This window comes from the organism of the source record quoted next, unplaced genomic scaffold, assembly GCF_019419815.1.
Source record: "Pyrus x bretschneideri cultivar Hongxiangsu unplaced genomic scaffold, Pyrus_bretschneideri_v1 Contig45, whole genome shotgun sequence".
NCBI lineage: Eukaryota > Viridiplantae > Streptophyta > Magnoliopsida > Rosales > Rosaceae > Pyrus > Pyrus x bretschneideri.
The window spans coordinates 2,026,408-2,040,946 of NW_025999779.1; positions in this window are offsets into that span (position 1 = coordinate 2,026,408).

Sequence of the window (14,539 nt, forward strand, 5' to 3'; positions counted from 1 at the left end):
TCTCGATATTCATCAATCTACAAATCCTAATTTAAAAACCCTACAATCATTACACTAGAAATTCACATTAATAACAAAACCCTAATTCAAAATTACTTAAATTTTAGAGAGATGATGGTTGGTAGCAGTGTCCTCGACGGAGCTGATGGGGGTGATGGTGGTCGCGAATGCGGTGGTGTTGTTGAAGAGGAAAGAATCGAGCCAACGTGGTTTTAGGACCTGGGTTCTCTAGGGTGTCGTTGAGAAGGATGGCTGGATGGGTGATGCCGTTGGTCGCAACGGCAGTGATGGGATGGGTTCTCTAGGATGTCGTCATAGTCGAGGGAGTCGAAAGAGTGACAGATGGTGAAGAGGTGGGAGTGAGACTGATTCTAGAAACCTGGACTTGGGATGACTAGGGTAGAAAAATTAGAAACTAACAGTTCAGATTGGACGATAGGTTATCATTCAATCTCGATCGTTCATTATAATTAGAAACGGGTTGGTCCAGACCCCATTTTTCTAGGGTTTAGGACTCGGCCTGCCCCGACTCGTGGTTCCTTTATCTGTTTGCCCACCCCTACCCCCAACTCTCCCAAATTCTCAAATTCTTCTCCAAACTTCTTTCCCACATCCTCATGCATTTCTCCCAAACGTCACTGTTTCGGTGTATCTTAGAGCAAATTTCCTTACCATTAATTTAGCATTTAAGTGTAAGGTAATTTACTCAAAACTCTAATCCACCAGATAAATTGCACTTCTTTTTTATGTTTAATGTGATTATTTTTCAATTGGATTTTGCTGTTTTAGGCCAATGGAGGAAAATTGAGTTCCTTGCCTCATTTGCAGACTCTGAGAAAATTTCCAAAGGGAGGAGCTTGCTGCAAAAGTGGAATAACAGAGATTCCAATCCGATGCAATATTAACAATTAAGTATTTACGATCCGGGGCTAGAGTTGTTCTTGCTACTTATTGGAGTGTTGTTGTGAATATTACATTTAAGAACGGGAAAAACAGAACAAATTCGAGAAATCGAAAACAAAATAACCAAGATAAACAACACCAAAAATTTATGTGGTTCGGTTATATGTACCTCTTCCACAAGGCAACAACAACAACAATCTTTTATAGCATATCAATAATGAGTACAACGGATAATCTACCCAAGCCTCTAGGATTAATACTTCATGAAAACTTGAAAGAAAAAGAGCAAGAAATATACTCTTATCTCTTTTTTAACTCTTGCACACATTTAGCTCCTCTCTTACTCTATGTCCTTGAGTGGTATACAAATTATTGCTTTGCTCCAAATTCAAAACTAGTATAATAGCCCCTTTATATAAACATAATAAAAGTCTTCTTCAATAAGGATTACTAATTGTAAATGGAATATAGTTATAAATCTTTCTCAAATTGAGAAACAATTGGGAAAACAACTTAAATTGGGTAAGCAACAATTTAAATTTGGTAAATAAACTTCGGTTGGGTAAACAACTCAAACTCTAATTGGGTAAATGATGTGATAAAAGATAGCACTCAAATTAAACCTTTTTTTTTACAATTGTAGTATAGATATAAGTAGGGATCGTTCTAGGCCGGGGATTAGGAGGGATTGCTAATCTAATGAAAACTGACTCAAAGATACAAAAATATGCTTAAAAACACTTAAACAAACTCAAAGACTCTCAACTAAACTTATATGACTCAAAACAAACTTAAAAGACTCAAAACAACACAAAACAAGCAAATAGACTCAAACTAGACTCTATGACTCAATTTGGACGAAAATAGAATTGGTTTTGACTAAAAAACACTCAAAATCACAATTAGGACAGATTTGACACAACTAAATGAAGGGGATTGGGTTTTTGACGAAATTAAGATAAAAACAAGTAACTAAAAGACTTAAAAGAGATTTGGACGAATTTGGGAATATGGATGGGTGAGTAGCTAGCTAGAGGGTCCTTCTCCACACATGACACACTTGCATACAAATTGATTTCCAGTTGCTTTTCGATAAACCATGAACCTCAACACCCCAGATTAACCGTGACATCACTAATTAACCCTCAGATTTTCCTTAAGTTATTGGATTGGATGACATCATACGACAATCCAAAGCATTCTTCAAAAGTTCCCTACATGACATCATAATAGAGATACAATCAAAGATCATTACGTTCTATGAAAATCATAAGTATTGACAAAGCACTTGTAACTATGACATCATGATACACATGCTAGGAATTTACTTAACATGATTGTGAAAACAACCTTAACTACTTGTGAACATAAGTTTGTAACGATTATGTGAAACTCCCTTATATTCTAGCACCAAATTCAAGCATGCAAATTAAGTGTGCACCCTTAATCAACAAACAAGAACAAGTTATCCATCAAACGGTTAAGTAAATTGCATTCACAATTTATGAAATCACAACTGGAATTAATCAATTCATATTGCAAATATAATCATGGTTTCAAACTCTCCTCTAGCCAAAACAAAATTAGTTCCTCATGTTTACAACAAAACAAAGATAATATAAATTAAACATTGAAAACAAAGATTGAATACACCTAGAAACGCTCCAACAATCCAAGTTTAAATGGCCAAAACGTCCAAGGCTTCTCCTCTCTTCTTTCTGCTTCTTTGTTGCGGCACAAGGGTGTTTGGGTATGAATTATGGTGATGGATGGATAGGTTGGATGGTGGTAGAGGGTGGATGATGGCTGAATGAATGGGGAGAATGAGGAATAATTCGTATAGATGTGTATGGCTGTCTAGAATCTCCAATATGTGCAGCAGATTATGTATATATAGAGGGAGAAAGGTTAAGGCAATAAGTAATTAATTTGGGAATGTATTAAGACTCCAAATCCTCCAAGAAAAGGGTAACAAATCAGAATTCTTAGAGGGAAAAAGGGAGTAAAATAAGCAGCAAGGAATTGGGAAAAGGGAAAGGGAAAGCTGCGGCAATGATGTTTTAGAGAATGGGAATGTGGCTGCAATAAAAAGGGAAATCTAGAAAAGATAGGTGCGGCATGGATTAGGAAGTAGGAATAAGTTTTCTAGACATATATTTAAGTGTCCTAAATTAATTAGGAACCCTTTTTGGCAGCTGAAACTTAGGTAGGAAAAAATTAGGAAAGTTAAGTCAAAATAAGGAAGTTTGACTCATGTTTCCTTCTTTGTAGTTGATTCCTTTTCTTCCAAGTCTTGAATTAATTTCTTCCATCTTCTTAGCAGATTTCTAGACTCCTTTGGACTTCAATTTCGTCCATCCATATTGCTCCAAGCATGTGCAATCCATTTAATGCCCAAAACTGCTCCAAAATGCACTTTCTTGCCACTTTAACCATTTGGACCTACAACCATACGAAAATAGCTTAAAATACCAAAATAACTATGAACTAACAACATATGTGAGGAATTAAACTAACAAAGTCGCATAAATATGCTCCTATCAGTAAACAACCTTAATTGGAAAAACAACTCCAATTGGGAAAACCATTTCAATTGGAAAACCAACTCCAATTGGGAAAACCACACCAATTGAGAAACAACTTCAATTGGGAAAACAATGTAAACCTCTAAGATGATAAGATTAAAAGCACACCACAAAGTAGCACACAAATGTCCTATTGATTTTCCTTATTAACACAAAGATTTGTCAATTGTAGCATATGAACATAAGGGTATTTTCCGCAGAAGATTGTTTTATCCAATTACTTAAAATGTCACAAAAACTGGGTTACTGTCCATACTGACCAGCCACCGAAAAATAATTATTAGACTAACTTATATTGATCTAAAGTCTACGAAATTTTACATGCAGACACTAGACACACAAAGCTACACTCACACAAATTTTTGGGATTTTTAGAGTTGATTTGCTATTTAAATTAAATTGAACAAAAATAGAACAGAAACAGATTTTAAGTAGTTCACAAATTAAGAAAAACGTGTTAGGGGAATTGCTATCCACCACCAAATAATCATGCAAACATGTTATGTTTCATTCAAATTCCTTCTATTTCTGGATGGAGATGCTCAAGTTGGCTCAATGTTAGAACTCAACATATTACTCTTTCTTATGTAGTATGTTAAGAGAATGACGTTTTCAACTTAACTTGGTCCCTAACATGCAATTTAGAATGGCGTGTTCATAGATTTAACAAGTAGAAATCATTAAGAACGAAAAGAGTTTGAGTCATCATAAGGCATCGTAAGTACTAGTGTTGTCTTACTTATCCTAGAAATTGGTTCACATGTTAATTGCAATTAACAAGTACTACTCTAGAACATATATAGGTCCTCATTCGACAAGGGCAGGAACACACATGTTCATAGCATTAGAATCCTAGATATGCTTACTAAGTATGCATCCGTAGAAAACACATAAAGAATTCATCAATGGGACAAGTAGTGAACCAATTTTCATCCATTCATAAAAGTAGTTCAAACGAAATGTCATAACAAACTTGCAATCATATCCGGGGCTTCAAAATAGCCCCTAACTACTAAAAATTTAGTTACACATTATTCTCAAATAAAATCAAAATAAAGATATAAGTTTGAGAAGATAAAACCTAAAGAAAAGAATGCCAAGATTTCCTCCTTCATTTCCTTCCCTTTTTTTTTTTCTATCTTTTTATTTCTATTTTTTTTTCCCTTTTTCTCCCTTTGCCGCTGCAACGTGCAACCTTGTTGTTCTTGCTTGCCCTAGTTTCTTCTCCATAACTTACCCCACTAACAGCTATTTAGTGATGATAATAAGTGAGAGGAAATGGTAAAACAATTGTAACTCTTTGGGCAGCCTTTATGCCAATTACTCCCACTTAATCCTCATCTTTAATTCCATTTCATCTGATATTTAAATAGGTGTCAACTGGCTTCTTCTTGGCTTCATCAGTTTTGGCTGCTAGTTTTATTGGATTTATTGCTCAATGCTTTCTGGTCAGTTTTGGCTGCTAGTTTTACCAAATTATCGTACCAACCGTCCGACCAACCATACCATACCAAATTGTTACCAAAAATTTGTACCAATTGGTAATGGAACGGTATTTGTACCAAACTATACTGTTTCAGTACAGTACTGGTATGCAAAACCAGTAGCGGTGGTATACCGTACCTACCAATATTATTAATATTATATTATTTATTTATTCATATAATTATTTGAGGGTAAAATTAATAAAATTAATAATAATTATTGTAAGTGTAAAATTGTAAAAAAAAATATATACAATCACTCATAGTGACAAGCTTTACAACTTTCATAAAGGGGTCAGCTTCAAAATCCAACACTATAATCCATAATCCATAAACCTTCAATTTATATTTAACCATCGATTGTCATTTCGCTTTATTCTTCTTACTGAATTTCATTTTTTAAATTTTCTTTTTTGAAAATATGATCATCTGGCAGATGTAAGAAGATGAACGGTTCAAATCTTTGATATCACGTTTCGATATTTACGATTAACTGAAATATGAGTCGATGTCATATACTTTGTGGAAACTTTATAAACATCAAACAATATTTTCACTAATCGTAAAACTCTGAACATAATATCAGCGATCCAAACCGTTCATTTTCCTGCATCCTCTAATAGAACATGTTTTCAAAAAAAGAAAATCCGAAAAAAAAAACAAAATTTGATGAGAAAAATGAAGCGTAAATGTAAACAACAATCAACGGTTAAATTTTGATCTATGATTTATATGATTATAATGGCGAATTTCAAAGTTAAACTCTTCAAGAAAGTTGTAACGCTTGTCATTACAAACGTTTATATATATTTTTACACTTCTACATTAATTAAAAAATATCAGATTTTGGGCAAACTGAGTGGCGTAAAACAAAGTGGCAATTACCAATGGTATACCATACCAACCAAACTATTTGGTATACCGATATTCGGTATACTGAAAGTTTGGTACGGTAATGGTAATAGATTTTGCCGTACCAAATATTTGGTACGGTAATGTACCAAAACCCCACTAAAAATATACATAAATATTAGCTTATCATAAGACTATATATCCAATAATCTTAGGACAATTAATCATGGGCTGGAAAAACCCAATAATCTTCCCTACAGACCATGAGCAAGGTATACGAAAATAAGATTGCTCCTCTTAATCAAACTTCTTGTAATCAGGCTTTCCCTAATTGAATTACTCATGACCAGACTCCCCTTGATTAAACTACTCATAACCAGGCTCCTTCTGATCGAACTACTCATAACCAAGCTCCCCCAGGTTGAACTATTCATAACCAGACTCATCTTGATTGAAACTACTCATGATCAGACTTTCCCTGATTGAACTTATTTTGACTAAGCTCATCTTAATTAGACTTCTCATGACCAGGCTTTCCAAATCACAGTAGCCATGATCAGACTCCCTTGATGGAACATCTTTTGATTAAGCTCTTCTTGATCAAACTTCTTTTGATTAGGCTCCCCCTGATCAGAACTATCATCGTCATAGGCAAATGCAGTTATAGATTTATTTGCCAAAAAACATCGCTCATCTTCATATGGTCCAATTATCATCAGATATATTTGATGGCTTGCTCTTAACACCTTTAGTAAAGCATGTCATCTATTCTTGATTTCCACATAACCCAGTTGAAGCGGGTTGCACTCCCTTCTAAATAGATATCAGCTAAATCAGGCTCTGATACCACTTGTTGAGAATATCATGTTAAAGATGGGAAAAACAAGACAAACTTGGAAATCAAAAAACAAAGTAATTAAGATTAACAGTACTTAACGTGGTTCGACTATATGTGCCTACGTCCATGGGGAAGCAACAACAATCTCACTATATCAATAATGAGTACAACCGATAATCTTGCCAAGTCTCTAGGATTAAGACTTGACGAAAAACCTGAAAGAAAAAGAACAAGAAATACACTCTTATCTCTTTTCTTTTTTCTCTCACACACTTTGCTCTTCTCTCACTCTTACTCCTTGAGTGGTATATAAAGGAAAAAGATCCTCGTCAGATCATTTTCCTTGAGATCCTAGGGATCCTGTGATCGTGACCGTTCATCATACATTGTGCAGTTAATTTTTGTTAGGTACTATTTATATTTAATTTTAAATTTTGAAATGCTTTCTAACCACACGATGTATGATGAATGATCATGATCACAGAATTCTTAGGAAAATGATTTGGCAAGGATCCTTTTCCATATATAAATTATTGTTTTTCTCCAAATCCAAAACTAGTACAATAGCCCTTTTACATAGACATAATAAATGTCTTCTTCAATAAGGATTACCAATTCTAATTGGAATCTCTTCATGAATCTTTCTCCAATTGAGAAACTAAATCCAATTGTGAAAACAACTTAAATTGGGTAAGCAATTTAAAGTAGGTAAACAGTTTAAATTGGGTAAATAACTCCAATTAGGAAAACTACTCCAATTGGGAAACTAACTCCAATTGGGAAAACCACCCCAATTGAGAAACAATTTCAATTGGAAAACAATTTAATCCTCCAAGACTATTGTAGACATCGAAATTTCGGTGAAACAAATGTTCACCAATGTATTAAAGTTTTGATGTGTCAGGGCATACATGGCATACGCCACGTGTCGTACAAATTGTACACATGGCATGTGACTCAACAAAATAGGAAGAAATACCATTGGATGATTAAACAAGTTTTTCTTCTCAATTTGGGCAATGACAAGGTAAGCACATTTCAATCCATTACGGATCAAAGCAAGTTTTTCTCATTTGGGCAATGACAAAGCAAGCACATTTCAAGTTTAAAATTGTATTAAGTGGGAAAGTTAGGTCATAAATAAGACCACTTCAATTTCAATATTGCATTAAGTGGAAAGTTAGGTCATTTGTTAGACCACTTCAATTTCAATATTGTATTAAGTGGGAAATTAGGCCATAAAGAAGACCATTTCAATTTCAATATTGCATTAAGTGGGAAAATTAGGCCATTTGTTAGACCACTTCAATTTCAATATTGCATTAAGTGGGAAAATTAAGTAATAGTGCTTGGGTGGGAAAATTTTGTGGTGGTGATTCACTCTCAAAGCCTATAAATAGGCTTCTCCATCAAGAGGAAAAAACACCAATTCACAAATACATTTCTCTACACACACCAAAACCTTGAAGCCTTAAAGTTCTAAAGCTCTCAAGAAAATCCCGAAGGATCAAGAAAGCACTCTTCGTTCTTCGTCAAATCCTTCTTCAAGATCAAGCCCAACGGCCCTTGAAGAACTTCCACCAACTCAAGATCAAGCCCCGACGGCCCTTGAAGAAAGTGTTCATTGTTCATCATCCATTCATCCTAAGATCAAGCCCCGACGGCCCTTGAAGAAAGTGTTCATTGTTCATCATCCATTCATCCTAAGATCAAGCCCCAACGGCCCTTTGGATCAACAACCTCAACAAATCCACACATCCAATCGTTCTTCAAGATTAAGCCCAAAAGCCCTTGAAGATCCGTTCATCCATCAACCTTCAAGATCAAGCCCAAAAGCCCTTGAAGAAATCCACACAACCATCATTCAAGATCAAGCCTCGACGGCCCTTGAAGAAAACCAACCGTTCTTCAAGATCAAGCCCAAAAGCCCTTGAAGATCCGCTCATCCATCAACATTCAAGATCAAGCCCTGAAGGCCCTTGAAGAAACTTCTATCAACCTTCAAGATCAAAGCCACGAAGGCCCTTGAAGAAACTTACAACTGTTCATCAAAGATCAAGCCTCGACGGCCCTTGAATCAACAAATCTACATCTTACGGAGATCGAATCAGAGGACCAAATTACAGAGAGATCGTAACCCCAAAATCATTAAACACAAAATATTATTTTGTACATGTTATTCTTGTCTCTTGTTTTCAGGAATTTTCCGTGTTCACAAATTTGGCACGCTCAGTGGGACAATCTCTACCTCTCATCTCTGTCTCCATTCAAGATATTCAAGCACACTCCATGGCTTCAAACAAAGAACAAGTTATGACCATCGGCACTACCTCCATTGAAAAACAGCTGGTTCAGATGAAGGAAACAATTGCAAGGCTGATAAAGATTACAGATGAGAAAAACTTGCAAATTGCCAGATCGTCTGGAGGCGCAACATGGTGTCATAGTGAAACCAAGTTCTCTTCCAACTAAGAGGACCGAAGAAGGCTTCAACCCAAATGCCTACGAACTCATGTCAAAGGCTAGGCATGACTTTGCTTCCTCTTCAAATCTTGGAAAGAAGGTTTCAAACACCGTCAACGACAAAGATCGTGACCTCACCAAAACTTAAAAGAAGTTGAAGGAGCATGGTTACGGAGTTGACAACAACAAAGTTGGACTTGGCTTCACACCAAATGCACATGTGATGATTTCAAACAAAGCGAAAAACACTAGCGCTCAATACGTCAGCGTGAGCATTGAACAAGACCAAGAAGAGCCTAAACCCGCCCCTCGGACGTCGGTCTTCGATAGGATGAGCCATTCAAGCTCTAGAATTTCAGTGCTTAATCGCATTGGTAGTCAAGACCGAACCTCTGTCTTCAAGAGGCTTAACGCGCCAAAATCCCAAAGCTCTGTTTTTGAAAGGTTGTTAAAGCCTAAGAAACAAAGCAACACAGCTATCTCTCCTCTGCGACGATCAGCTTCGGAAAGATTTGAAGATAATGAGAAGCCTTTTGGAAAGAGGAAGACAACACCAAAGGAAGAAAAGTTCGATGGGTTAGCAGAAAAAGGCGACGTTCGAAGCTTGATTCCTTCAAGGATGAAGCGCCAAGCAATCCTAGAGGTTGACACAAAAGGACCACTGAAGGTAAGGAGGCGCATCATCGTCCACACTGGCAAATCTTCATGCCAACAAACCCAAGAGGACGGCACTGAAGATGAAATCCTTAAGAAAGATGTCACTTCTGGCTCTTTCGACTCAAAGTCTTCACCTCGACTGTTGGGGGCATGCTCCAAGTCAAGTGAAATTGAAGGATAGACTCATGTCACTCCGAAGAAACTACACGAGAAACATATGTCTTCTCCACAAGTGCACCAATCAGAAAGGAGGGAAAGCAGCTTTCGCCAACCTCCAAAGCAATGTGAAAATGTTGAAGATAAGAAAATTTCAACACAAAGATCGTTCATGCGGGATCTTTTCTTCCTCGAAGACTTATTCAATTTCTCCATCAAGGCTCCTTGCTATGAAGATTGTGAGGAATGCCTTTCGAAGATCGCTTCGAAGAAATTGGACAAGCAGCAACCATCTTGTCCACAAGTTTATCAGTCGAAAAGGGGGCAAAACAACTCTTGTCAACCTCCAGAACAAAGTGAAAGTGTTGGAGATAATGAAATTTCGACACAAAGATCGTCCATCCCCATCACAATGTACGACCTCTTCCCAGAAGACTTCTTCAATTACTCGGTCAAGGCTCCTTCCTATGAAGATTGCGAGGAACGCCTCTCCCAGATCGCTTGACAAATCCACAACAACAACCAAAGCTCCTCGTTCTCACGAGCCTAAAAGGCGACAACCAAAGCTCCTCGTTCGCACGAGCCTAAAAGGTGACAATCACGCTCCTTGCATGCACGAGCTGAAACTGCAAACGGCACCAAACGCTCCTTGCCTGCACGAGCTGAAACTGCAAACGGCACCAAATGCTCTTTGCCTGCATGAGCTGAAACTGCAAACGCATCACGCTCCTGGCCCACAAGAGCATAAACTGTGTACGGCAAAATCATCATCAAAATCACCAAAAAAAAAAAAAAAAAGAGGGCAACAGAATTATTGCAAAGAAGAAAATAAGGGAAGGAAGGTGCACGGCACCACTTGCAAAAGTGAAAAAAAAAAAAAAAAAGAAAAAAAAAAAAAAAAGAAAAAAAGAAAGAAGAAAAAAAAAAGAAAAAAAAAAAAAGAAAGGAAATAACACATCTTGGTGATATATATGTTTTATCTGTATTTAACACAATACACTGAATAAAATAAAGCATGTCCATTGATCTCCGAGAAATTACAAGTGCGTACAAAAAAAAAAAAAAAAAAGATGGAGCTTTCACAAAGGTTGTTCACGTGAAGCCCTATTACTTGGCAAAACTCCAGGAGCGGGAGGCATCGAAGATGGATCATTCGAGGCCTCAATACTTGGTTGAACGCTAGATGACGAAGGAAAAAGGTGCCTTTGGAAGAAAGCCGCAAGCCTTTGACGGTCACTTTGAATTCGACCTTCAGATTCTTGCAGCTGATCAAGCTTCCTCTTCATGCTCGTCGAATAATTATTTACAAGCACGTGCAAACCTCTATTCTCGTGCTTAAGCTGTTTGATCTCTTGTTTAAGATTTTCCACCTCTGCCATCAATGATTCAACTTCACGGGATCGAGCAAGTAGGCGTTGGCCCATGTTGGACACAGAGCCCGCACACTGAACACTGAGAGCTGGGGACTCTTGAACGGCCAACTCATTGGATCGTCCTGAAAGCAGCATACTATCTCTAGGAGTGAGGAGGTTCCTAGCTACTATCGTAGCTGTTGTTGCATCCTTCATCACAGAGTCTTCACCTGTAAGAGGGCCATTAGAAGATAAGAAAGATGGGCACCATACATTACCCTGACGCGGCGCACCCGTATCACTGCTGAGACTTAAATCTAAGCAAATGTTAGATAGGTTAGCCATTTTCAAAGATGTTAAAAGAGAAGGGTTGGATGGAGTAAAATCTCAAAGGGCCGTTAAAACAAAATACACCGGAGACGATTTTCACGAGTGGGCAATCTTCAAAGTGTGCATGTTGGAGGTGATCGATACCTCTATAAAAGGAGAGGCGACACAACCACCAATTCAAAAAAATTGAAGAGACACCACTCTTCAAATCTTAAAAGCCGAATTTTCCTGCGTAAAGTTCGTCAACGCTCTTCAGACATAATCTCGGCTTTTCAGAGCTCTTCAGACACAATCCCGGCTTTTCAGATAACGCGTGCAACTTTGTCAAAGATCTCTGACAAAGTTGAAAACGCGTGGAGGTCATTATCCCAACTACCACACTTTTGCCGACAAACGTGGGTAACAAAGCCGCATCCGCACTACTACTTGCCATTAAAATTCCTATATATGTCAACATTCATGGCAAGGCATACATCCAAAAATGCATGACTCTTCTTCTCGGCCGAGAATGTAGCTGCAACCAAACCTCTCAACATGCTCAGTTTTCTTCTTCCCTTGAGAACACCTATTCAACCAAGTCTTCGAGAGCAAACGTATCCCATATCATCAGGGACAAGAGCAAGAGTATCTCATATCATGTAATCTCCCTGTCCTTTCCTTTGTCCTTGTTCTTACCTGCCAAGACAAGGACAGAGAAAGCAATATGTCGGAACCTCCACTCAAACTTGCGCTGCCACCAAGAAGTGATGGTTCATTCAAATGCAAGGTTTACATTCCACTCCTGTATCAGAGGACAAATACTACAAGAGAAGATGCCAAACCTGCATAAGGAAATACCACTTCTGCAAGGGGAGCAAGTAAGGCAAGTGAAAATGATACATCGAAGCATGTGGAGACAAGCACAACAAATATATGTGCTGATTCATTCGCCGCTTCTTCAAAAGCAAAAGTATCTCATATCATCAAGGGCGAAAGCAAAGGTATCTCATATCATGCTTTTTCCTTGTCTTTTCCTTTGCCTTTGTTCTTGCCTCCAAGACAAGGAGAAAGAAAGCAATCAGTTGGAACCCGAAATCAAACTTCCGATTTGGAACTGATTGCCCATAACCTTTGCCTGGTTGCTTACCTAGCGTTGCTCTCGAGTGCTCGTCTTCAACTGTTGGTGAGTCTTGAATTCCCTCAGCGCATACTTCAGGACAAGCGACGGAGTGTCGGCTCTTTGCACTGAAGCTGCCAAGCATAGATGAATTGCTGAGAAGTGATGCCTTGAAAGACCATTTAAAGGCAAAGGGTTGCGCACCACCTCGGCTATGTAAAAGAAACAAGCAGAGAAGAATGCGGTACAAGGAGCTGGAACAAACTGCTGGAGCACGACGCCTTCCCCTACAGCACCATCCAGATAGAAGAGTTTAAGTCAAATCCAAGCTCGACATCATTGTTCTAATCAAAGAGCTCGAGAAGCCTCAACAACCCTCCGCTGGCGCCGTCACCAAAGAACGGCACCACTTGCAAAAGTGGGAAAAAAAAAAAAGAAAAAAAAAGAAAAAGAAAAAAGAAAAAAAGAAAAAAAGAAAAAAAAAGACGCCGTTAAATCGTCAACACTTCTTCAAAAAGCAAAAGTATCTCATATCATGCTTTCTCCATGTCCTTTCCTTTGTCCTTGTTCTTACTCGCAGGGCAAAGAGAAAGAGAGCAATCAGCCGGCTCTTGGAGTCAGTCTTCCGATCTGGAACCGACTACCTGGAATCTATTCCCTGGTTGCTTACCTAGCATTGCTCTCGAGTAGTCATCTTCAACGGTTGATACACTTCCAGAGAAGGGACCACATCTGCTTGGAAAACAGCTAAGACGAGTGACAATGAAACATCAATCTTGTGGATCGTCAGCAAACGCAACAACTGCATATGCTGAGTCATCCTCTAACCCTCTTCAATATGAATTGGAAAGATTGAACAAAGAAACAGGTCATCACCTCCACCTCGTGCTTGCTTGCCATGTGTCTGAATCCTGAAACCGCTCATGGTCCTATTTTCACTCAAGATCAAGCCTTGATGGCCCTTGAAGAAATCACAAGCCCGATTCAAAATCAAGTGTTCTCCACCCTTAAATCAAATTCAACTTCAGATAAAAGGAGTAAGTTCAGACCTTCGGGGGAGACCAAAAGAATCCTCCAGCCCAGTTCAAGATTAAGCCTTTGGAAAATCAACGATTGGAGGAAACCAGAAAATCTTCTAGTCGAACTCAAGATCAAGCCTCGATGGCCCTTGAAGAAATCACAAGTCCGATTCAAAATCAAGTGTTCACCACCCTTGAATCAAATTCAACTCCAGATAAAAGGAGTAAGTTCAGGCCTTCGGGGGAGACCAAAAGAATCCTCCAGCCCAGTTCAAGACTAAGCCTGTGGAAAATCAACGATTGGAGGAAACCAGAAAATCTTCCAATCGAACTCAAGATCAAGCCTCAATGGCCCTTGAAGAAATTTCCAGCCCAATTCAAGATCAAGCCTCGACGGCCCTTGGGTTGACATCTACATTAAGGGACTTCAAAACGCATCTTCTACACGTGACAAGCACATGTCTACGACGCGCCTTGAAGTAGGGGCATTTGTAGACATCGAAATTTCGGTGAAACAAATGTTCACCAACGTATTAAAGTTTTGACGTGTCAGGGCATACATGGCATACGCCACGTGTCGTACAAATTGTACACATGGCATGTGACTCAACAAAATAGGAAGAAATACCCTTGGATGATTAAACAAGTTTTTCTTCTCAATTTGGGCAATGACAAGGTAAGCACATTTCAATCCATTACGGATCAAAGCAAGTTTTTCTCATTTGGACAATGACAAAGCAAGCACATTTCAAGTTTAAAATTGTATTAAGTGGGAAATTAGGCCATAAATAAGACCACTTCAAT